Genomic DNA, 23,887 nt, shown 5'->3' with positions numbered 1-23,887 from the left:
TATACTGGTTGAGTTGACTAGGATACATTCAGGCTCAATCAGAACAAGTGGAGGAGTCATCAATCCATCTGTCCCATATCTTATGGAATTTGCCCGGACACCCGCGATGTAAATAAAGAACTTTTTTATACGGAAGGGTGAGATTGACCGCCCTCTTCCATTGTTGAGTGGTAGGAGATGTGGCCCTGAGCCAAAGGCGAGCTATTAACATTCTGGCTATAAAAAGTGTTTCATGGAGAAAAGTGGATAAATATTTCTGTTCCTCGGGGATAGGGAGAAGGCCAAGCAGGCACTGGCCTGGGCACAGTGTCAGGGGAGAGCCCATGTGGTCATGAAGAAATCTGACTATTTGTGACCAGTATTGTTGGATGGGTGGACAAGTCCAGATCAAGTGGTAGAAGGTGCTGTCTATACTCACATCTGGGGCATGTTGGGGTGGTATCCGGCCTGTACCTGCTTAGTCGGGAAGGAGTGAGGTAAGATCTATGAAGGATGTAGAGCTGTGTGAGACGGTCTGAAAGTTTGGGGGACACTTTTTTACATGAACCCAATATCTCCTCCCACTCCTCGTCCTCCATCCCCCCCACGTCGCCCTCCCAGCTGGACTTTGCTCGATGTGCCTGCAAGGTGGTGCTTGGTAGACGGAGTTGGTTGTATAGGGTGGAAATAAGTTTTTTGGGGTCTTCACCGAGGAGAACCCCCGTCATAGGATCTGGTTTCAGGGCGGGGAATGAGTTACCGAATTGGGTCTGGAGGGCGTGTCGGACCTGGAGGAATCGGAATAGCATGTAGTTGGGTAGGTTATATTCCTCTTTAAGGGCCTGAAACGTCTTTACTGCGCCGTCGCCTATGAACTGGGAGAGATAGATAACTCTATAAAGTATCCATAGCTTATAAGCAGGGACACTCGTTAATTCAGGTAATTGAGGGTTGGCCCAGAGCGGCGTGTGGTTGTGCAGGGGGGGAGCCCCTGTGATGTTTTGTGCCAGTTGCCAGATTTTGCGGTGGTGGTTTAGCATAGTGTTTCCACGCCCTGAGCAAGGAGAACCCAGGTACCCGCAAAAAAGTATCTGAAAAGGGTGGGCCACGACGTCAGTGATCGATGTGCATACCAGTGCGGAGTAGCGGAGTTTGTCGTGTCGGTTGAGGTAATAGAAATGGGACAGTTGGGAAGCGATGTAGTAGGAAACCAGGTCAGGGAGGGCCGTACCCCCCAGGTGTACAGGACGCTTCAGGATCAGCCACGAGAGTTTGTGGCGGGAGGAGCCCCAAACGAATGTGTTGAGAATAGATTCCATGTTTTTGAACATGCGAGCGGGGATGTATAAGGGGGAGTGCCAGAATAGGTAAAGTAATTTGGGGAGCAGGATCATTTTGATCAAGTTTATGCGGCCCATTACTCCTAGAGGGAGTCTGGACCAGATTTGTGTTTTATTTTTAAGAAGATTATAGATTGGTTCAATGTTAAGGGGTATATATTCAGGGAGGGAACGTGAGCACTGTATTCCTAGGTATTTAAAACTGCTAATCCTTACCAAGGGGAGGGCCGCTTCCTCGGGCGTAGGAACAGAAGGGTCAATGGGTAGAATCAGGGATTTGGCCCAATTGATTTGCAACCCAGAGAAACTCCCGAATTGTTCAATCAGGCGTAGTGCCGCTGTCAGAGAGGGGCCTGCGTCCTCTAAATATAAAAGCATGTCATCTGCGTAAAGACTAAGTGTTTCAGTCACCTGTCCAAGGCGGAGACCTTTAATGTCGGGATGTGCCCTTATGGCGATGGCCAAGGGTTCTACAGCTAATGCGTACAGTAACGGGGATATGGGGCATCCCTGACGGGTTCCACGGGTCAGGGGGAAAGCATCAGATATCTTGCCGTTGACCTGAATCCGGGCGGAGGGAGCCTGGTATAGGAGTTGGAGCCACCTGATGAAATTGGGCCCAAATCCGAATCTGCGAAGACATTCCCACAGGTAGCTCCATTCCACTGAATCAAAAGCCTTGGCGGCATCCAGGCTGACCACCACCCGGGATCCAACATTGTCGTGCGTGGCTTGGAGGTTCATGAAAAGTCTACGTAGGTTGAATGCTGTATTTTTGTTAGGCATGAAACCGGTCTGATCGGCGTGTATAAGACTCAGTATCACTTTATTAAGCCTTAGGGCAAGAATCTTTGCTAGTATTTTTACGTCCGATTGTAAAAGGGAAATGGGGCGATATGATTCGGGGTATAGGGGGTCCTTGCCTGGTTTCGGGATAAGGACAATAAGGGCTTCGTTCACTGAGCGTGGGAGAGTATTAGAGTCAAAGATGTGGGAATATAAGGAGTGTAATTTTGGGAGGAGGGCCTCTTGGAATTGGGAGTAAAATTCTAGGGGCAAGCCGTCTGAGCCGGGGGTCTTGGATGTAGGGAGACTCGCTAGAGCCTCCTGTATGCATTCTTCAGTGATGGGCGCCTCAAGGAGTTCAAGTTGGGTTGGAGTAAGAGAGGGGAAGTCTACAGTCTGCAGGAGGGCGGTCAGTGCATCTTGAGAGTGGCTGGTCTTAGATGTATATAAGTCCGCGTAGAATCGTCTAAATTCATGGACTACCTGCGCAGGGTCAGTGATTATGACTCCAGACTCCGAACGGAGCTGAACCACCACCGGGGGGCTATGGTCCAGATGGGCCATATAAGCCAAAAGCTTCCCGGCCCGCTCGCCATGCTCAAATATTCTCTGTTTACTGAAGAATATTCCTCTTTTGGCTTTTTCAAAGTGTAAGTGATTCGTAAGTCTAGATTGTAAACGAAGCTGGGCACAGTTAGAGGGCGAGGGGTCAGCAAGGAAAAGCCGCTCGAGTGAGCCCAGCTGCTCCTCCGCCCGTTGCAGGAGGATTTTAGAGGAAGCTTTGTGTCTGTTGATCCTCGTGGAGAGGATTAAGCGGGCATGGATTTTAAATGTCTCCCACACGAGCCCGACCGACGCCGAGCCCGCATTGGTGAGAAAATAGTGGGTCCATTCTCATTGTATGGCCTCCAGATCTGGGAGAACTGTGAGCCAGAATGGGTTCAGTCTCCATATGCGGGGCCGATGGCAGACGAAGAGTGACCCAGTAGGGCGAGTGGTCTGACAAGATCCTGGCCCCAAACCCCACTTCCAGAATATCCGGAATTAGGGCAGGGGAAATCAAGATCATGTCTATGCGGGACATGGCGGACTGCGAGGGGGTGAAACACGAAAACGCAACTGTGGAGGGGTGTTTAAGTCTCCAGGAGTCCGTCAATGCAAACTCCCGAAGAAATCTCCCAAACCTAGTTGACGTGGGGTGGGTGGGTGTTTTACCTGGTGGGTGGTATCTATCAAGGGAGGGGTCAATGACCATATTAAAGTCACCAATCCATATGCAGGGTATTGGGCCATAAAGGCCAATCCATCCTTCAAAGCAGTAAACTGAAAGGGTGGGGGAATGTAAAAGGCCAGGAGTAATACCTCGAGCCCCCCAACAGTGGCGTGTAGGAATAGGTATCTGCCCTGCTGATCCGACCACAGATTATGGAGTTGAAACTGGACAGTTTTAGCGATTATTATGGCAACCCCTCTCGAGTTGTTAGTGTATGGGGCTTGGTAAATCCAACCCATCCAAGGTTTTTTTAACGCCAGCTGTAATTGGCCCGTGATGTGGGTTTCTGCAAGGATAGATATGTCCGCCCGCATTTGTTTAAGGTGGGAGAGGACGGCTAGGCGTTTGGGTTTAGCTCGCAACCCCCGCACATTCCAGGCTACCAGTTTTATAGATGCCATATTTTAGATAGGTATATGGGAGCATGCGGCCAGATCAGAGGAAGCAAACCACCCCCACGCCAGTGCAGACGCTCGCTCATAGGAGAACACACATATACATTTATAACACAGTCTATGTGCTGGATCGCCGCTGGCGGGGTCGCTAGAACCGCAGAACTACTGCATAAGACCAGCGGTAAGCCATACCATAAGGAGTTAAGATAATTACAGTACGATGCGATTAGTATTACAAAGAGTGCAACATTGAGTGTAGCAGATATCATGTTGATGGGAAACAGAAAAGAAAAAAAAAAAGGGAAAAAAAAAAAGAAAAAAGTCTAAAAGCGAATAAACCTTGAACTTTGCCAGCTCTGGACCAGCATGGCTTAACAAACTTGAGACAGTCCCTCACGGCCGTGGGGACTGTGGCTGGCCAGGGAAACATTTCTTGGGGGGGCAGCGAGGTGCACCAATGACGAAAAAAAAGAGGCGTCAGTGCAGACTCGACTGTCCCTGGGGGCGAACAAAAGTCGTGAGAAGCGCAGTTCGGTGCTGGGGTTTTCAGCATCAGAGTACCTGAGTGAGAGTGAACTTTGTGCTCCTGTGCAGTAAGTCATAGAGATATTTTGGGGGACATGAGACAAGGCTTCAGCTGTTGAAAGTGCCGGCAAGTCCAGTGTACTTCAGCTAAAGGGGAGGGACGGCAGGGCGCGTGTAATGGGCGCCAAAGGAGCAAAAGCGAAGTGGAGGGGGGAGAGAGGAGGGGGGCAGGTATACAATAGAGAAAAGACTCACTGCAAGTAGGGGTATCATCAGGGGCACAAATCTTGAATACCTTCTCAATCTTGTTGCTGTGAAGTTGAGGCCTTTAGATATCTTTAAGAAAATTGACTACACCTTTTGATTCCAGTGCCTCTAATTTACTCATGATGACAGTAAACACAGATCACAGGTACAGTATGGATTTTAGTAAGTAATTGGTACTCGACTTTATAGGCTCTGAGGTACACAATATTATATATAAAAATATTCTTATTGGATTGATCAAAAACGAGAAGCAATCAGACAACTTTGCCTAGATACTGATACCGCACACAACTCGTACACCAATGCATGGATCCTGAATAAACATAACAGTGTTCTTGTTACGGTAACAAATAGTTTTTTTATCAGTCTTGGTGAGAGTTGATCATGTTGTGCAGTAGCTTGGCTCTACATGTTATGTGTATATATAGGCTTCTTCAGGAGCTTAGGCATACCTAAGTGCAAACATCACACAGGATTTGGCACCAGAGTAAAAAACACTTTATTAGAAATAACTGTTAATACAAATGTTTAATATAATATATCTTGTTGAAGATTTGTTGCACTTGACTATTCAGCACATCCGTTTTAGCACGTTTTTGGAAGTATTCATCATTTATTTGTGTCTATTATTGTTCTATTATATTGAAGCACCTGATTAATTTAGCAGACCACTATTTGCACGGTCCTGGAAGTGTTAAAAGTGTGTCAGAAGCCATGAACCAGGCCAAGACAGAAGTACAGTAAAATCACACTTGTTTATTAATAAAAATAAAAAGGTAAATAAAGTAAGCGTAGTCAAAGCATAGCCAGAGTCCAGTAACCGGATCATGTAGTCAGCCAAGCCAGAGTTCAGTAACCAGATTGGGTAATCAGCCAAGCCAGACCAGAAGTTAGGGATCCAAGTAGAGGAACAGCAAGTAGGATAAGGAGCCAGAAGGGATGTCAGCAAAGCCAGTCTTTAAACAGGAACGCAGGAGATGGTTTCTTGTGATGTGACCAAGGCGAAGGCAGGAATGAAGTGAGCTGGAGATCTTTAAGTAGGCGGGACTGACGAGCACATCCACAACAGCTGGTTAACTGTGGGGAGAGATGAGAGCTGGCAATTAGCCAACAGCTGAGTGGCCAGCTCAGAGAAGGAAGGGCTGAGCCAGCCCTGACAGTGTGTTTATCACACTTATTTTTGTTTACTTATTTATTTTTAGCTTGCGCCATGCACCTTTTTACTCATTTATTTTTTGTGTGTGGGAACACTTTTATATGTTGGCAGATTCTATTATCCTTATTTTGTTTATTTGAGTGAGCCTAGGTTTTGCGCATTGGTAATTTTCCTTTTAATAATTTAAGTATATTGTTCCGAGACCCATTTGCTGAGAGTCAGAAGCGACTAAATGGATATCACATACACTACACAATGTAAGAAAATTTATGCTTGAAATCGATGCCCCTCTAGCTCTTTGGCTACATTTTGTTTTTCAAGGTTGGACTACAAACATGGTAATGAGCTAACAAGTGACTGTGGAAGCCACCTTATGCACCTTGCTTTTTAACTGCACTCTTCACTATAGTAAGTGTCATGTACAGATTAGAGACAGATTATGGCTGAGTGGGGGCCCTAGGCAAGGTAGCAGCTTCAGCCATCCCATCCTTTTAACTGACAATGATAAGGATTGCAATAGGCTCAGAGAAGCTATCCAATTTACACTGTCTGGCATGGCATGGCTTCATCAAGAACCAACCTCCTATAAGTAGCTCCTCTTTTGTGCAATGACAGGCAACTGTGCTTACTGCAGGAGCATGAAGAGTGTACCTGAGCCACCTTGACATACACCAGGCCATAGCCTCCTTCCTAGGCTGCCTTTTGAATAATCCAGCTCTACAAATGGAGGATAGGGTGGATAATTGAAAGGTTTGCCTCCCCCATTCATAGAATGCTTTTCACTGATGGAACCTAAAGCTTTAGGCCCCTTTCACACTGTCGGACCGTTCAGGTCTGCCTGTCAGTTTTGTCCGCGGACCTGAACAGGCACTCCATGTTAGTCTATGGAGCAACGGATGTCAGCGGTGACATGTCCGCTGACATCCGACCCGACCCGCTAAAATCAGACAGATGGCCCTACGTTCGCTTCTATCCCTGGCGGATCGGATCGGGTGGGATCTGATGAAAATGGACATGCTGTCCGTTTTCATCCGATTTCTCCATAGCAACCAGCAGCGCTCGACAAGCTCCTCCCCGCTCAGAGAGCAGAGAGAGACCTGTCATCTGCCGGCTCAGCGGAGATCAACGGAGAGATCTCCCGCTGAGCTGGCAAACAGAGGCGGACTCCGAGGCAGCGGATCCGCCTCATGGGAATGAAGCCTTTAGGAATGGAGGAAGTGGGTGGAAAGAGCGGATATAGCTGGTACTCTGGACGAGTGCCAATGATAGGTCCAGTGCTCATATTAACCCTCACAGCATAGGGGATTACTACTGTGAGGATCTGGGAGGGAAGGGGGTGGCAGGTGACTTTGAATTTCAAAGAGCGGCCAGTACCACATTGGACACTTCACATTGAATATAAGTACATTCCCTTGTGCTAAAAAACAAACAAAAAAAACTTACTCTTTATAGAACCTCTGTAACAAAACTTCTGTAGTACCCTCCTAATTAGTGCAGGTTGAAAGGTTAATTTAGTATTGGCTCCTCTGTAATCAGTGGAGCAGGGGTTGATTGTTCTAGCCTGTTCAGTGCCTCACAAGCTGTTGCTTTGATTACTTTCCCCTGTATTCTAGAAGATCCTAGATTCATAGTGGGAGGAAGAACAGAGTGGCTAGCCTGAATATTTATGGTGAATCCAGCCAATCCATGGGCAGGAGTGTCCAGTAGGTGACTGGGAGCTCATAAATAGTGTGAGGCCTGGGGCAGGGTGAGGAGTTTCTACTGGAGGTGACCACTGTGCAGGGGTTAGAGATTAGTCCTGGAACTGGATCGGGCCTGGAAACGCTCACTGGTGAATGCCAGGAAGAGATTGGAGGAGGAAAGCGTCCATCTGTCCTTTGGTGGTACGAATGTGTGTCTCCTTTTCGGAAGAGTGCCTGGTGGATCTCAGAAGGAGGCAGCTCATGATCCTGTGGCTTGTGAGTAAAGACCCCAGTGCTGAAAGTTAGTGACTGTGAGCAACTTTTGGTCTTTTGGGAGAAGCTATAGTCACCTGTCAGCATTAGCGATCCTATGGGACATTTTGTGTAATTCAGCAAGATAGAGGAGAGACCTTTAAGAGTTCAGTCCACCAATTTCGGGGTATCCCATGTTACTTTCACCCCATCCAAGGTCACTGTTATAATAAAACCCTAAAAAGTTACCCCAGTGACAGAGTGGAGAGAATGTTTTGTGCCTTGCTGTGTGCACTTTAACTGGGGGAAAAGAACCAGCAGCTCCTTGGGAGGTTCGCTACACTTCAATCTACCATTCACTTTAACGTAGAGGCAGTGGTCTAATACTTTACGCCATGACATGCATTGTGCCACACAATGGTATCAGGCACAGGTGAATTAACAGGGTACATTTTCGAAAATTTTAGTCTCTATTACAAGATTTTAGTAAGCACTGGCTGCAGGTGACATTTCCATTTGAACTTTACAGCACATTTGTTCTGACCAGTATAATTATGTAGGTCAGTGTTTTCTAGATCTCTTATTATGAAAGCATTAAGATATAAAAAGTTACATGTCTTCTAGCTGGTTACACAAGTTCTGCTGGGCAACAAATTATACCAACCAGCGACTACAATGGCACTTTCATCACCATGTAATTTTATTCACTAAACAGGAAAGTAATACTTAGGCTGAGTTCATGTTTTTGAAAAGTTCAGGAGAGCCACCTAGTGTACATATGTTGTCACTACAGCCAACAGTTCCAAGCGACAGCCTTTTCCTGAGGATTATATTCACTGTACTAGCCAACACAATGGGGTTGATTTACTAAAACTGGAGAGTGCAAAATCTGGTGCAGCTCTGCATAGAAACCAATCAGTTTGCAGGGTTTTTTTTGGCAAAGCTTAAGTAAAGAAGCTGATTGGTTTCTATGCAGTGCTGCACCAGATTTTGCACTCTACGGCCTTAGTAAATCCACCCGTCTGTAGTACAAAAAAAATTGTACTGAGAAAAATATGCAAAGGCTGCCATTGCAGGTGTTCTTAAAATGCTAACTATCTGCTTTTCTTTGTCAATACTTTGTGGCATTGAACCCGGACAAAAAAGCAAATAAAAAAAGTCAGGGTGAAGTCAGAATACCTAATTTGCATATGTGTGTGGTGACTAAGAAAACACTGAAGCCCATGGATCATCATGACAGTCAGTATATATCTTCAAAGCAGAGGGCAGCACTTACAGTCTCCATACTCCACCCCTTACTATACTAACCCTGTCCCTCCACCTTTTCAGAACACCCCCTACTGCCTCAAATTTGTTTTTTAATGTTAAAAATGCTCTTTTTCTATGTGTTTTTGGTCTGGTCATGTGATGTCATGGTTCCTATTTACTCATTTTCTTTCTCTTGCACTACACAGTCCTCAATGCTGCAGAGACGCTCCCACTTCTTCCATGTTCACTCATGTTAGTTATTCACAGAGACAGAGCTTAGGAAAGTCATTGTCTTCTTACACTTCAAAAAACTTGAAAAAACACCCTTTGTACTGCAATAGAGACCTGAAGTAAAATTGTGCTGGATTCAACTTCAGTGTCTTACTGAAGAGGTAGCCTCACTGGCAGTTTTCCCGAGTGTGGCTCGGGGTTAAAATTCAGGACCATTAGCGGTAACCCCGAGCCACACTCGGGATTACATCGCAGGATCCTGGTGTGGCTTTACTTACCTTGTCCCCGGGATCCTGTGATGTCCCCCGCTGTGTCTGCGGGCTCCGTCCTCCTCCGAAGCCTCTCCGTGCCAGGCTCCGTTCCCTGCGAGCGGCGCGACGCACGGGGGGCGGAGCCTGGCGGCAAATTCAAAAAAGTGTAAAATCATAACACATACAGTACTGTAATCTTACAGATTATAGTACTGTATGAAATTATTTCACATCCCTTTTGTCCCCAGTGCTTTGTCCTATGCCCTGCATGCAGTTTTATGTTATATATACTGTTCTTTCTGCCTGGAAACTGGAGATTGTCCATAGCAACCAAAAAGTGTCCCTTTACATCAAAAGGGGCTTTAGACCAGCTAGAAAACAGCGATAGTAAATTAGAACACTTGCAGAATTGAGCGATAGTGAATCGTGGGGAAATTTATTTTATTATTAATTTTTTTTTTTTTTAATTATTTATTTTTATTTATTATATTATAATTTATGTTTTTGTGTTTCAAACTTTATCATACCCGGGATATCTACTAGACTCTTGTTTGGACAGATTTAAGTGTGTTATTGTTAAGAATTACAGACCTACAATATAAAACGCCAAATTTCCATGCAAAATAATTGTACCGCTTTCAGCACCTAAAATCCGAAATAATCATACCGCCAGGGAGGTTAAGCTGCATATGGATGGTGCCAAGTCACCATACTGTCCAGACTGACTGGATCCAAGGAGGTATGTCAATGCATAAAGTAGAATCTGAAACAGAGTAATGGCTGCGTTTGTAGATACAGTGGAGAAATGAGTGTAGGCATCAAAAGACCAAAAGTGAGTTAGTTGCAAATATTGTAGCTGTTACGCTGCAATTTTCATTTCTATATTTCTATTTTTCTGGCAATATTTACAGGTTCTGTTTCTGTGTCCTGATCAAGGATACAGAGCCTACATATCTGTTTGCTGAGCTGCAGAAAGTCTTGTGACTGTCCTTAGTTACTCCCTGCCTCTCTCTTTCTTCAGCTGCAATGCAGCACATACAATAGAAATGAGAAGTTAAGAGAGCTGTCTAAAGTATGCTTAATGTTCAGGATGGCCAAAGACGGATCAAAAACCAGCTAGTTCAGCAGAATTTCGATCCATCTATGGTTAGGCTGGTTGTATTGAAGTAAATCTATCGATAGACCTCAGCACGCTGGTGGCTATTGCTGCAAGCAGTGATCATTGTATACTGATGGCGAGGACAATTCCTGTTGTCAGAATGCAATAGCCCAGCAGAGGGATTCCTCCATCAACACTGACTGTGTTGATAGGGGAATCAAGAGATTTTCTTTCCTTCAACCAGTGGTTGAAGGTAAGAAATTTGCATAATCTTTGGCTTGCTTTAGTCTCTATTGTAAAGTATCATTGTGAATAAAGGAAACACAGACCAGAATCCAATGCATCTAAAAATTCAGTCTAAGTACTGTATCAAATAAGTTACACACTAGGGGGAAAACCTCTGGGGGGAATCCGGGACAGAAAAAGATCTGGGGGTTCTGGTAGATGACAGACTCAGCAATAGCATGCGATGCCAAGCTGCAGCAAGCCAAGCAAGCAAAATATTAGCATACATTAAAAAGGGGATTTTCTCCAGAGATAAAACCATAATTCTGCCACTTTTATAAAACTGGTTCGGCCACATCTGGAGTATTTCGTCTAGTTCTGGTCACCAGTCCTCAGGAAGGATGTGCTAGAACTGGAGGGAGTCCAGAGAAGGGCAACAAAATTAATAAGAGGGCTGGAAGACCTCAATTACAAGGAACGATTACAAACATTGAACTCATTCTCCCTGGAGAAGAGACGCTTGAGGGGACATATAATAGCGAAATACAAATATTTTAATGGTGAGTCTAGCATAAACTATATAATAAATATATTTAGGCTCATGGGGTGTAAGCAGATATACAGCCACTCAATGAAATTGGAGGAGAAGCGGTTTAACCTTAACCCCTTCCCGACCAGCCGCCGCAGCTTTACTCTAGGCGGTTGCTGACTCTTCATCCCACTTATGATGCCAGTCATGTGATCACTATGTAAGCTCTGAAGCACTCATCAAAGCCAGGCTGGTGGCTCCATTAACAAAAGTATAATCCTTTGACCCGCAGATGCACACTCACTGTTACTGTCAGGCTGCAATATTTGTCTGCAGCGCTATCTATTAAATGGTGTAGATACACTACTAAAATAATAATAAATTAATTACAGATTAGAGTCTGACTAAACAATTGAAGATTAAAGTTTTTTTTTTAATTGTATTTTTGTGCATTTTTGTCCAAATAAAATATTGTAATAAAATTATTTCGGGGGCAGATTAGTCACAGAGTAATTGTTAAATTAGCCAACACATGGTGCACTGAAAAAGTTGTCCTGGGTATCTAGGGATCAGTGACCTTCCCACACGAAAGGGCTAAAAAGGTGAAGCTGTGTTCATTCGAATCTAGTCACAAGCAAGCAAAAATCCTCTTTTTTTTAATTCCCCCACACATGAGTGGGAATTCAAAATGAACACAGCTTTAATGTATTTCCTAAACCAAATGAATATGTTCTACTTTATTACTACTACTATACTCCTTTAGTAAATCACCCCCTAGGAGCTGGCTTTCTTGCTAAAAACAATGCACTCCCTGTTTGGTTGATATAATTTATATAATTTATAATTAGATTGTAAGCTCCCACAAACAGGGCCTTCCTAATCCTTTTGTATTAAATTGTATTTTAACTGTACTGTAACTTTTATTAAACTGTTGGCACTACATAAATCCTGTATGATACCAATAATAATAATAATACAATAATAATATTAACTATAAATAATAATAATAATAACAATAATAATAATAACAATATAGTAGTTGACTCAGCAAGTGATCCTTTCACATAATTTAGCGAATAATGTAAATTGTTACTCCCCATTGCAAGCTTATCTTAGTGGTTATTATATAATAGCAACTGGTTAAATCCATCCTGATCAATTCAACCCACTGAGTCAGCTGGGAGAGTTAGGGATTGAACAAAGACCTATAATGATTGCTGATCCAAAGGTAACCAGGCAGATTGGGCAGAGATCTTACACTTGCTTCTGGTTCAACATACATTGATGGTTAGTTTACACTTGCTTCAAAACAGGGCTTCGGACAGGCTTTGTTAAAGCTCTCTGAATGCTAGTCAAAGCTCCTGTCACTAAACAAAATGGTTAGCATACAGTCCTGTTTACACCTTGCTTTTGCTTTGCTTTGGCTTCGCTTCAAAAATTTTACCCCATGTTGCTTTAGTGGGGCTTCAAAGCACCTTCAAAGCCTCCATAGAAGTCTATGGCAAAGCTCGCTTGAAGCCCCATCGACGCCTCAGCGAAGTCCCACAATGCCTCAACAAAGCCCCACCAAAGGCCCACCGTATCCCCATTGAAGCGCCACCAAAGCCTTGTCGAAACCTCACCGAAGTCTCATCGAAGCACCAAGCAAAAGCAAGGTGTAAACAGAACTGTAAGTTAACCATTTTATTTAGTGACAGGAGCTTTGACTGGCGTTCTTCAGAGAGCTTTAACAAAGCGTGTCCGAAGCCATGTTTTGACGCAAGTTTAAACTAGCCCTTAAGCAGCTACCACTTCAACATGCTTTTTTGATGTGTTTTTGATGCTTCTGTAATGCTTCGGTGGTGCTTTTCTAAAGCTTTAATGAAGCTTGGCAGATGCTCTGTGTGTGTGCTGATATCTCATACCTGCAATTTCTCCAAAACAAAGTGTAGCTAAAGCTGAATTAAAGCCTCTCAAAAGCTGCAGGTATTTAAAGCAAGCTTTGTCATAGGCTTCTATGGCAGCTTTAAAGCATCACTAAAGCAACATGGGGTATAATTTTGGAAGCGAAGCAAAGCAAACACAAGGTGTAAACAGGACTGTAAGCTAACCATTTTATCTAGTTATAGGAGCTTTGACTGGCATTCAGAGAGCTTTAAGGGATCGTTTACACTTGCTTTGGATATGCTTTTTTAAAGCTCTTTGAACGTCAATCAAAGCTCTTGTCTTTAAATAAAATGGTTAGCTTACAGCCCTGTTTACACCTTGCTTTTGCTTTGCTTCAAAAATTGTACCCCATGTCGCTTTAGTGGTGCTTCAAAGCATCTTCAAAAGCCTCCATAGAAGGCTATGACAAAGCTTGCTTGAAGCACCTGCAGCTTTTGAAGGCTTTAATTCAGCTTTAGCTTTGCTTTGTTGTGGAGGTTTTGCATGTACGAGATATCAACACACACAGAGAGTCTGCCAAGCTTCAACCCACAACAGTAAATCAGTCTGTATATGCAGTAAAGCATGCTTGTTATACCCACTGTGGAATCTAAGGGGTTAATCCTCCACATTGTGTAAAAAGGTTGTTTGATCCTGTATTCTCTGATCCTCCCCTTCTTCCATAGTCCCCAATCCATCTGCTGAGGGTACAGAGCCTTGGGGGCACTCTGCGTATGCTCCGTTTGGTGTGTATAGCTAGAGAGTTTTTGTTTTTCTGGGGGGAGGGTGCATGTGATCAGCATAGGGCCAATTAACGCTGACCAGACAGAGGGTCAGGGGTCATGCAGCCTCATAGGACAATCAGAGGAGAATAAAAACTACTCCTAAAAGCTTTAACCAGACACTGATATAAGTCATAAGACTGCTATATACTGCTGAGGATGATGGTTATATTTACTAAAATAATCGCATTTCCATGTTCTGTGTACTGTGGGAGACCAGCTATAGTGAATGCAGGGTCCTGGGTTTAGTAACACTTTAAAGTACAACTCATAACACGAACAGTTTTAAAAAGGAAAGCTCTGCAATAAGAACGAAGCAGTGTGATGAATAGACTAATATTTATTTAGTGTCAGATGTCAATAGGGGGCAGCAGATTAGTATTCTCTTACGGTAAACCAATTCTATTTATTTGCATGAGCAAACTGGAGCATAGGTGAGGATGTTATTTAATGATAACTGAGCAACACTTAATAACACACTTTCCCAGATTACTCAGGTCTATGCCTTACAAAGGTCTACAATTTAATTCTCCTCAGTTGGACAATAATGACATCACAGTCACTTCAATTTTCTTCAGTTCTTATCAACCGCTTACACGATATAACCTTGGCTTTCAGGAATGTAACAAGGAATTACAAATGTTTCAAATAAATACAATACCACCCTCTGCTGTCTCTGAATATGAACTGCATGTACTAAAGAAAAGCATGGTTTTTTTTTTTTTAGCCTTTTATAGCTCTGACAAATATTGAGGACTGTTTGATCCATGATTTTTTCAAATACAAATGACACCTAAAAAAGAGAAATGTATTAGTTTATATTCCAGTGCTTCATATGAGGCATAAAGTCCCAGCTTTGTACATGAGTTGCATTGCTTTTTCTATACTAAATGTCAACACCAACCTCTTTGCAAAGATGTTAGGTACCAGGATCAAACCTCTTCTGACTAAATGGACCCGACCTGACCAAGTAGAATGTAAGCAGTAAAGGGAGGCCGGAGACGGTGCTTTAAATGTTCCACCTAATTTATTATACTTCTACAACCAATACACTGATGCTTCTCTGGTCAGCAGAAGCAGATCAAGCACATGATACAATAGACTAACATAGAAACATAGAAAAGTGGCAGCAGAAAAAAGACTGAAGGGTCCATCAATTTTGTCCCATTTTTTTTACTTTTCTGTCTGAGTCTAGATCTATGTTTGTCCCAAGCATGGTTGAATCCACTTACTGTTGTTGACTGACTACCTTTTGGAAGTCCAGGGTGACAATGCTCACTTATGTAGCCCGCTTATGGGGGGGTTATGAGAAATGGCCCTCCCCAAGCAGGATATTGCGCTAAACCTGCAGGTAAGTAGGGGAACCAGAACTTTTGCTAAGTGTAAGGGTGGGTTGGATGATGAAGTTGGAAATGTCTCCACAGGACAGGACCTATGTGAACAGAGGGGATTCCCTTCCTGTGAAATTAACCACTTCAGCCCCGGAAGGATTTACCCCCTTTCTGACCAGAGCACTTTTTACAATTTGGCACTGCGTCGCTTTAACTGCTAATTGCGCGGTCATGCAATGCTGTAACCAAACGAAATTTGCGTCCTTTTCTTCCCACAAATAGAGCTTTCTTTTGATGGTATTTGATCACCTCTGCCGTTTTTATTTTTTGCGCTATACACGGAAAAAGACCGAAAATTTTGAAAAAAAATGAAATTTTCTACTTTTTGTTCTAAAAAAAATCCAATAAACTCAATTTTAGTCATACATTTAGGCCAAAATGTATTTGGCCACATGTCTTTGGTAAAAAAAATGTCAATAAGTGTATATTTATTGGTTTGCGCAAAAGTTATAGCGCCTACAAACTAGGGTACATTTTCTGGAATTTACACAGCCTTTAATTCATGACTGCCTATGTCGTTTCTTGAGGTGCTAAAATGGCAGGGCAGTACAAAACCCCCACAAATGACCCCATTTTGGAAAGTAGACACCCCAAGGAAATTGCTGAGAGGCATGTTGAGCCCATTGAATATTCATTTTTTTTGTCCCAAGTGATTGAATAATGACAAAAAAAAAAAAAAATTACAAAAAGTTGTCACTAAATGATATATTGCTCACACAGGTCATGGGCATATGTGGAATTGCACCCCAAAATACATTCTGCTGCTTCTCTTGAGTACGGGGATACCACATGTGTGGGACTTTTTAGGAGCCTAGCCGCGTACGGGACCCCAAAAACCAATCACCGCCTTCAGGATTTCTAAGGGTGTACATTTTTGATTTTACTCCTCACTGCCTATCACAGTTTCGGAGGTCATGGAATGCCCAGGTGGCACAAACCCCCCCCAAATGACCCCATTTTGGAAAGTAGACACCCCAAGCTATTTGCTGAGAGGCATGGTGAGTATTTTGCAGCTCTCATTTGTTTTTGAAAATGAAGAAAGACAAAAAAAAAAATGTTTTTTTTCTTTTTTTAATTTTCAAAACTTTGTGACAAAAAGTGAGGTCTGCAAAATACTCACTATACCGCTCAGCAAATAGCTTTGGATGTCTACTTTCCAAAATGGGGTCATTTGGGGGGGTTTTGTGCCACCTGGGCATTCCATGGCCTCCGAGACTGTGATAGGCAGTGAAGAGTGAAATCAAAAATTCACGCCCTTAGAAATCCTGAAGGCAGCGATTGGTTTTCGGGGTCCCATACGCGGCTAGGCTCCCAAAAAGTCTCACACATGTGGTATCCCCGTACTCAGGAGAAGCAACAGAATGTATTTTGGGGTGTAATTTCACATATTCCCATGGCATGTTTGAGCAATATATCATTTAGTGACAACTTTGTGCAAAAAAAAAAAAAAAAAAAAATTTGTCTCTTTCCCGCAACTTGTGTCACAATATAAAATATTCCATGGACTCGACATGCCTCTCAGCAAATAGCTTGGGGTGTCTACTTTCCAAAATGGGGTCATTTGGGGGGGGTTTGAACTGTCCTGGCATTTTATGCACAACATTTAGAAGCTTATGTCACACATCACCCACTTTTCTAACCACTGGAAGACAAAGCCCTTTCTGACACTTTTTGTTTACATGAAAAAATTATTTTTTTTTGCAAGAAAATTACTTTGAACCCCCACACATTATATATTTTTTTAAAGCAAATGCCCTACAGATTAAAATGGTGGGTGTTTAATTTTTTTTTTTCACACAGTATTTGCGCAGCGATTTTTCAAACGCATTTTTTGAGGAAAAAACACACTTTTTTACATTTTAATGCACTAAAACACACTATATTGCCCAAATGTTTGATGAAATAAAAAAGATGATCTTAGGCCGAGTACATGGATACCAAACATGACATGCTTTACAATTGCGCACAAACGTGCAGTGGCAACAAAATAAATACATTTTTAAAAGCCTTTAAAAGCCTTTACAGGTTACCACTTTAGATTTACAGAGGAGGTCTACTGCAAAAATTACTGCCCTCGATCTGACCGTCGCGGTGATACCTCACATGCATGGTGCAATTGCTGTTTACATTTGACGCCAGACCGACGCTTGCGTTCGCCTTAGTGCGAGAGCAGGGGGGACAGGGGTGCTTTTTTTTTTTTTTTTTTTCTTTATTATTTTTTTGCTTTTTTATCTTATTTTAAAACTGTTCCTTTCATTTTTTTTTTTTTAATCATTTTTATTGTTATCTCAGGGAATGTAAATATCCCCTATGATAGCAATAGGTAGTGACAGGTACTCTTTTTTGAAAAAATTGGGGTCTATTAGACCCTAGATTTCTCCTCTGCCCTCAAAGCATCTGACCACACCAAGATCGGTGTGATAGAATTCTTCCCCAATTTCCCAATGGCGCTATTTACATCCGGCGAAATCTAAGTCATAAAATGCTCGTAGCTTCCGGTTTCTTAGGCCATAGAGATGTTTGGAGCCACTCTGGTCTCTGATCAGCTCTATGGTCAGCTGGCTGAATCACCGGCTGCATTCTCAGGTTCCCTGTTGAGACAGGAGAGCCAGAGAAAAACACGGAAGACGGTGGGGGGGGGGGCATTCTCTCCCACTGCTTGTAAAAGCAGTCTAGAGGCTAATTAGCCGCTAAGATTGCTTTTACATGAAAGCCGACCGCTGGCTGAAAAGAATGATACCAAGATGATACCTAAACCTGCAAGCATCATTCTGGTATAACCACTCAAAGTCGTGAATGCTGTACCTGAAGACAAAAAAATGGTTAACAATAAAGCACAGTAAACGGTAAAGTATAAAAAATTGCATACCTGAAAAGCAAACATGATAAAACATAATAACAATAAAACATTGCAGAATAGAATACAGTTAAAAAGAGCAGAACAATAGAGAGAATAGAGAGAGAGAGAATAGAGAGAGAACAATAAAACGACAACTATTATTTTTTATTTTTGTTTGTGTTTTTTTTTTTTTTTTACACTTTTTTTGTAACTGTAACTTTTATAACTGTAACCGGTTCCAGGTTCGGGTCTCTCAAAATGCGATGGCATCTTGGGAGACCCTGTGAAAGTGTGCCTAGTCTGTGCAATGCTGTACCCTACGCTAATACTCAACTAGTGAATGGTAGCGTTCAAAACATTCACCAATGCAAAGACCAGGATTGTCAGGACAGGAGGGACAATAATAGCGGGTGTCACGCCACAACATCTTTTTTGGGGGGGTTCGTTGGGTAGGGGTACTCAGGAGGACATAAAAATGCCTCTCATGCAGCCGACTGCATTTGGTTGGGGATGTGAATGGGGGAAGTACGGGCGCTGCAGAAGTGGTGGGTTCCCAATTAGGATTGGCGAATGCAGCAGGAAGGGCATTATGGGCACGACGGGCCTGTGTTTGTCTTCTTGGTGGCAGCGGGACACTATTTGTGCTTGCCACCTCACCAGCTTGAACTGCACTTATGGGACTCGCCACGTCACCAAGTGTTACTGCAGTGCTGGTTTGACTACGACCGGGGTGTACTAGGCCGCTGGCGCTTGCCAGTTCACCAAAACGCTACCAAAAAAACGGTTAACGATCGCAGGGATCAGGCCTGACTCTGCGAACGCTGCAGTTATGCGTTTAGTGTTTTGTAAGTGACAGTGATCGATCGATACTGCACTTGGGTGGGCTGGGCTGGGCCGGGCGGAGGGGCAAAACGCAGGTGCTAGCAGGTATCTGGGCTGATCCCACTAACACTGCGTTTTTGGGAACCCTAAACTGCTGGGGACGCCAGTATAGATCTGATCGGATCACATATTGATCCGATCAGATACTATACCACTAAGGGAGGTGTACGGTGCGTGTGTGGGTGTTAGCGCTACTGGCACTAACCTGACGCTGCCTGGGGCTGGTGCTTGCCAGTTCACCAAAACGCTACCAAAAAAACTGTTAGCGATTGCAGGGATCAGGCCTGACTCTGCGAACGCTGCAGTTATGCGTTTAGTGTTTTGTAAGTGACAGTGATCGATCGATACTGCACTTGGGTGGGCTGGGCTGGGCCGGGCGGAGGGGCAAAACGCAGGTGCTAGCAGGTATCTGGGCTGATCCCGCTAACACTGCGTTTTTCGGAACCCTAAACTGCTGGGGACGCTAGTATAGATCTGATAGGATCAGATATTGATGCGTTCAGATACTATACCACTAAGGGAGGTGTACGGTGCATGGGTGTTAGCGCTACTGGCACTAACCTGACGCTGCCTGGGACTGGTGCTTGCCATTTCACCAAAACGCTACCAAAAAAACTGTTAGCGATTGCAGGGATCAGGCCTGACTCTGCGAACGCTGCAGTTATGCGTTTAGTGTTTTGTAAGTGACAGTGATCGATCGATCCTGCACTTGGGTGGGCTGGGCCGGGCGGAGGGGCAAAACGCAGGTGCTAGCAGGTATCTGGGCTGATCCCGCTAACACTGCGTTTTTGGGAACCCTAAACTGCTGGGGACGCTAGTATAGATCTGATCGGATCAGATATTGATCCGTACAGATACTATACCACTAAGGGAGGCGTATGCTGCGTGCGTGGGTGTTAGCGGTACTGGCGCTAATCTGACGCTGCCTGGGGCGACGCATATCACCGCCGGGCGATCAGGGGGCTAAACCTTTATTCGGTAATAAACGGCGGGTGCCCTGACACTATAAAAAATAAACAAACTAATCAGCGTCACCCGTAACGGTTATACAGTGATCAGTGGTGAAAGGGTTAACTAGGGGGCAATCAAGGGGTTAAAACATTTATTCGGTAGTATATGGGTGTCCCTGTCGCTATAAAACGCTGACGGCGAACCTAAATATTTACCTCACTAACTAGCGTCACCAGCGACACTAATACAGCGATCAGAAAAATGATCGCTTAGCGACACTGGTGACGGGGGGTGATCAAGGGGTTAAAACTTTATTAGGGGGGGTTAGGGGGGTATCCTAGACCTAAAGGGGGCCTAACACTCACTGCCCTAACACTGTAACTGTCACAAACTGACACCAATACAGTAATCAGAAAAAAAAAAAAAAACCTGCTTGATGTCAGTTTGTGACAGGGGGGGGGTGATTGGGGGGGGGATCGGGGGGCGATCGGGGGGTAGGGATGAGCTTCGTGTTCGAGTCGAACCCATGTTCGACTCGAACATCGGCTGTTCGATCGTTCGCCGAATTGCGAACGTTATGGGCCGTTCGCGCTAAATTCGTGTGGCGCGTCACGGCCCATAATTCACTGCGGCATCGCAGTGCATTGCTGGCTGATGATTGGCCAAGCATGCACTATGACCCGCATGCTTGGCCAATCACAGCGCCGTCAGTAGAGAGAGCTGTAATTGGCCAAAGCCAGGGTGGCTTTGGCCAATTATGGCTCAGGGGATTTAGTACACACCCCACACTATATAAGGCCGCCTGCACGGCGGCCCTGTGTAGTGTGTGTTCCGGTGTGCTGAGAGATAGAGAGAGAGAGAGACAGTGTCATTTGATTTGAGTTAGATAGATTAGGCAGAACAGTCAGTCAGTTAGCTGCACTTACAGTGTATTGTGTATATATATGCATCCCAGGTGTTGCATATATATATATACACTGTATTCAGTTTAGCTAGATCCGTTCCTGTTATCTTCTATCTAGACTATTTACATTTAATGCAGTGCGTCCTGCTCACAGTGTTCAGCTAGATCCGTTCCTGCTATTTACATTTAGTGCAGTGCGTCCTGCTCACAGTGTTCAGCTAGATCCGTTCCTGTTATCTTCTAGACTATTTACATTTAGTGCAGTGCGTCCTGCTCACAGTGTTCAGCTAGATCCGTTCCTGCAATTTACATTTAGTGCAGTGCGTCCTGCTCACAGTGTTCAGCTAGATCCGTTCCTGCTATTTACATTTAGTGCAGTGCGTCCTGCTCACAGTGTTCAGCTAGAGACGTTCCTGCTATTTACATTTAGTGCAGTGCGTCCTGCTCACAGTGTTCAGCTAGATCCGTTCCTGTTATTTACATTTAGTGCAGTGCGTCATGCTCACAGTGTTCAGCTAGATCCGTTCCTGCTATTTACATTTAGTGCAGTGCGTCCTGCTCACAGTGTTCAGCTAGATCTGTTCCTGTTATCTTCTAGACTATTTACATTTAGTGCAGTGCGTCCTGCTCACAGTGTTCAGCTAGATCCGTTCCTGCTATTTACATTTAGTGCAGTGCGTCCTGCTCACAGTGTTCAGCTAGAGCCGTTCCTGCTATTTACATTTAGTGCAGTGCGTCCTGCTCACAGTGTTCAGCTAGATCCGTTCCTGTTATCTTCTAGACTATTTACATTTAGTGCAGTGCGTCCTGCTCACAGTGTTCAGCTAGATCCGTTCCTGCTATTTACATTTAGTGCAGTGCGTCCTGCTCACAGTGTTCAGCTAGATCCGTTCCTGTTATCTTCTAGACTATTTACATTTAGTGCAGTGCGTCCTGCTCACAGTGTTCAGCTAGATCCGTTCCTGTTATCTTCTAGACTATTTACATTTAGTGCAGTGCGTCCTGCTCACAGTGTTCAGCTAGATCCGTTCCTGTTATCTTCTAGACTATTTACATTTAGTGCAGTGCGTCCTGCTCACAGTGTTCAGCTAGATCCGTTCCTGTTATCTTCTAGACTATTTACATTTAGTGCAGTGCGTCCTGCTCACAGTGTTCAGCTAGATCCGTTCCTGTTATCTTCTAGACTATTTACATTTAGTGCAGTGCGTCCTGCTCACAGTGTTCAGCTAGATCCGTTCCTGTTAAATTCCTACTGACAGGCAGGCTTGTCTGGTTACAGTATATAAAGCTACCTGAAGAAAATTACAGGTGTTCTATTTGATCCTATTAGTACCACGGTCAGGCAGCTAGACTATTTACATTTAGTACAGTGCGTCCTGCTCACAGTGTTCAGCTAGATCCGTTCCTGTTATCTTCCTACTGACAGGCAGGCTTGTCTGGTTACAGTATATAAAGCTACCTGAAGAAAATTACAGGTGTTCTATTTGATCCTATTAGTACCACGGTCAGGCAGCTAGACTATTTACATTTAGTACAGTGCGTCCTGCTCACAGTGTACAGCTAGATCCGTTCCTGTTATCTTCCTACTGACAGGCAGGCTTGTCTGGTTACAGTATATAAAGCTACCTGAAGAAAATTACAGGTGTTCTATTTGATCCTATTAGTACCACGGTCAGGCAGCTAGACTATTTACATTTAGTACAGTGCGTCCTGCTCACAGTGTTCAGCTAGATCCGTTCCTGTTATCTTCCTACTGACAGGCAGGCTTGTCTGGTTACAGTATATAAAGCTACTTGAAGAAAATTACAGGTGTTCTATCCCAGCTTAGTGCAGCTACAGGCCATTAGTATGTCTGGAAGGCCAAGAAGGAGAGGCAGACAGTCACAAGCCAATAAGAGAGGGCAAGCAGGCTCTGTGTCTAGTGCTGGTCGTGGAGACGGTGCATCCTCATCAGCACGTGGCCATGGGACACGCTTGGCCTTTTTTTCGGCAGCTGGCCGTGTTGAGCCGCAACATGCGGAAGACTTGGTCGAGTGGATGACCAAGCCGTCCTCATCCTCCTCATCCTCTCTCACCCATGCCCAGGGTGCTTTGTCTGGCAAAGCAGCGGCCTCTTCCCTCAGCTCAATGTCATCAGTGACTCCTTCCCTAGCTCCACCATGTCCTCATGAGGATTCCCTCGAACTGTTTGACCACAGTGTTGGGTACATGCTCCAGGAGGATGCCCAGCGTTTGGAAGGCTCTGATGACGATACTGAGCTCGATGAAGGCAGTAACATGAGCACGGACAGAGGGGGTGCCCAAGAAGGACAGCAATCTGGCAGTCATGCTCCCCCTGCTGCAGCATACTGCCAGGTTTGCTCCAGTGATGAGGAGGGAGGGGATGATGAGGTCACTGACTCAACGTGGGTGCCTGATAGGAGAGAGGAGGAGGAGGAGGAGGAGGAGGAGGCGGCGGCACATCACCAACGAGGCAGGATGCCCTCCAGGGGCCAGCCTAAGGGCAGCACATTGACTGCATCACACCCCAAAGCTCCACATGTGCAGGGCGCTGCAGTCTCTGCGCGTTATTCAAAAAGTTCTTTGGTGTGGGCCTTTTTTGAGACGAGTGCATCAGATCGCACCGCTGCTATTTGCAACATATGTCTCAAGCGTATCTCGCGTGGCCAAAACATCTCCCGCTTGGGTACCACATGCTTGACCAGACATATGTTGACCTGCCATGCAGTTCGTTGGCAAGCGTATCTAAAAGACCCACACCAAAGAACAAAGAGGATCTCTCCTTGCTCCTCATCAGCTGAGATTTCCAACCCCACTAGACCTTCAGTCCTCTCTGAGACCTGCAGTGAGAGGAATGAAGGTGTAGAATTAGGTGTGTCACAGCCAAGTACTTGTGGGCAATCTGCTTTTGGTACACCGACGTCAGATTGTACCAGGCAAATTTCCCTGCCCCAGCTGCTGCACCGCCGAAAGAAGTTTGCTCCCAGCCATCCAC

This window comes from Aquarana catesbeiana, linkage group LG02 (genome assembly GCF_042186555.1).
Source record: "Aquarana catesbeiana isolate 2022-GZ linkage group LG02, ASM4218655v1, whole genome shotgun sequence".
Classification (NCBI taxonomy): Eukaryota; Metazoa; Chordata; class Amphibia; order Anura; family Ranidae; genus Aquarana; species Aquarana catesbeiana.
This window is presented reverse-complemented; position numbering follows the sequence as displayed.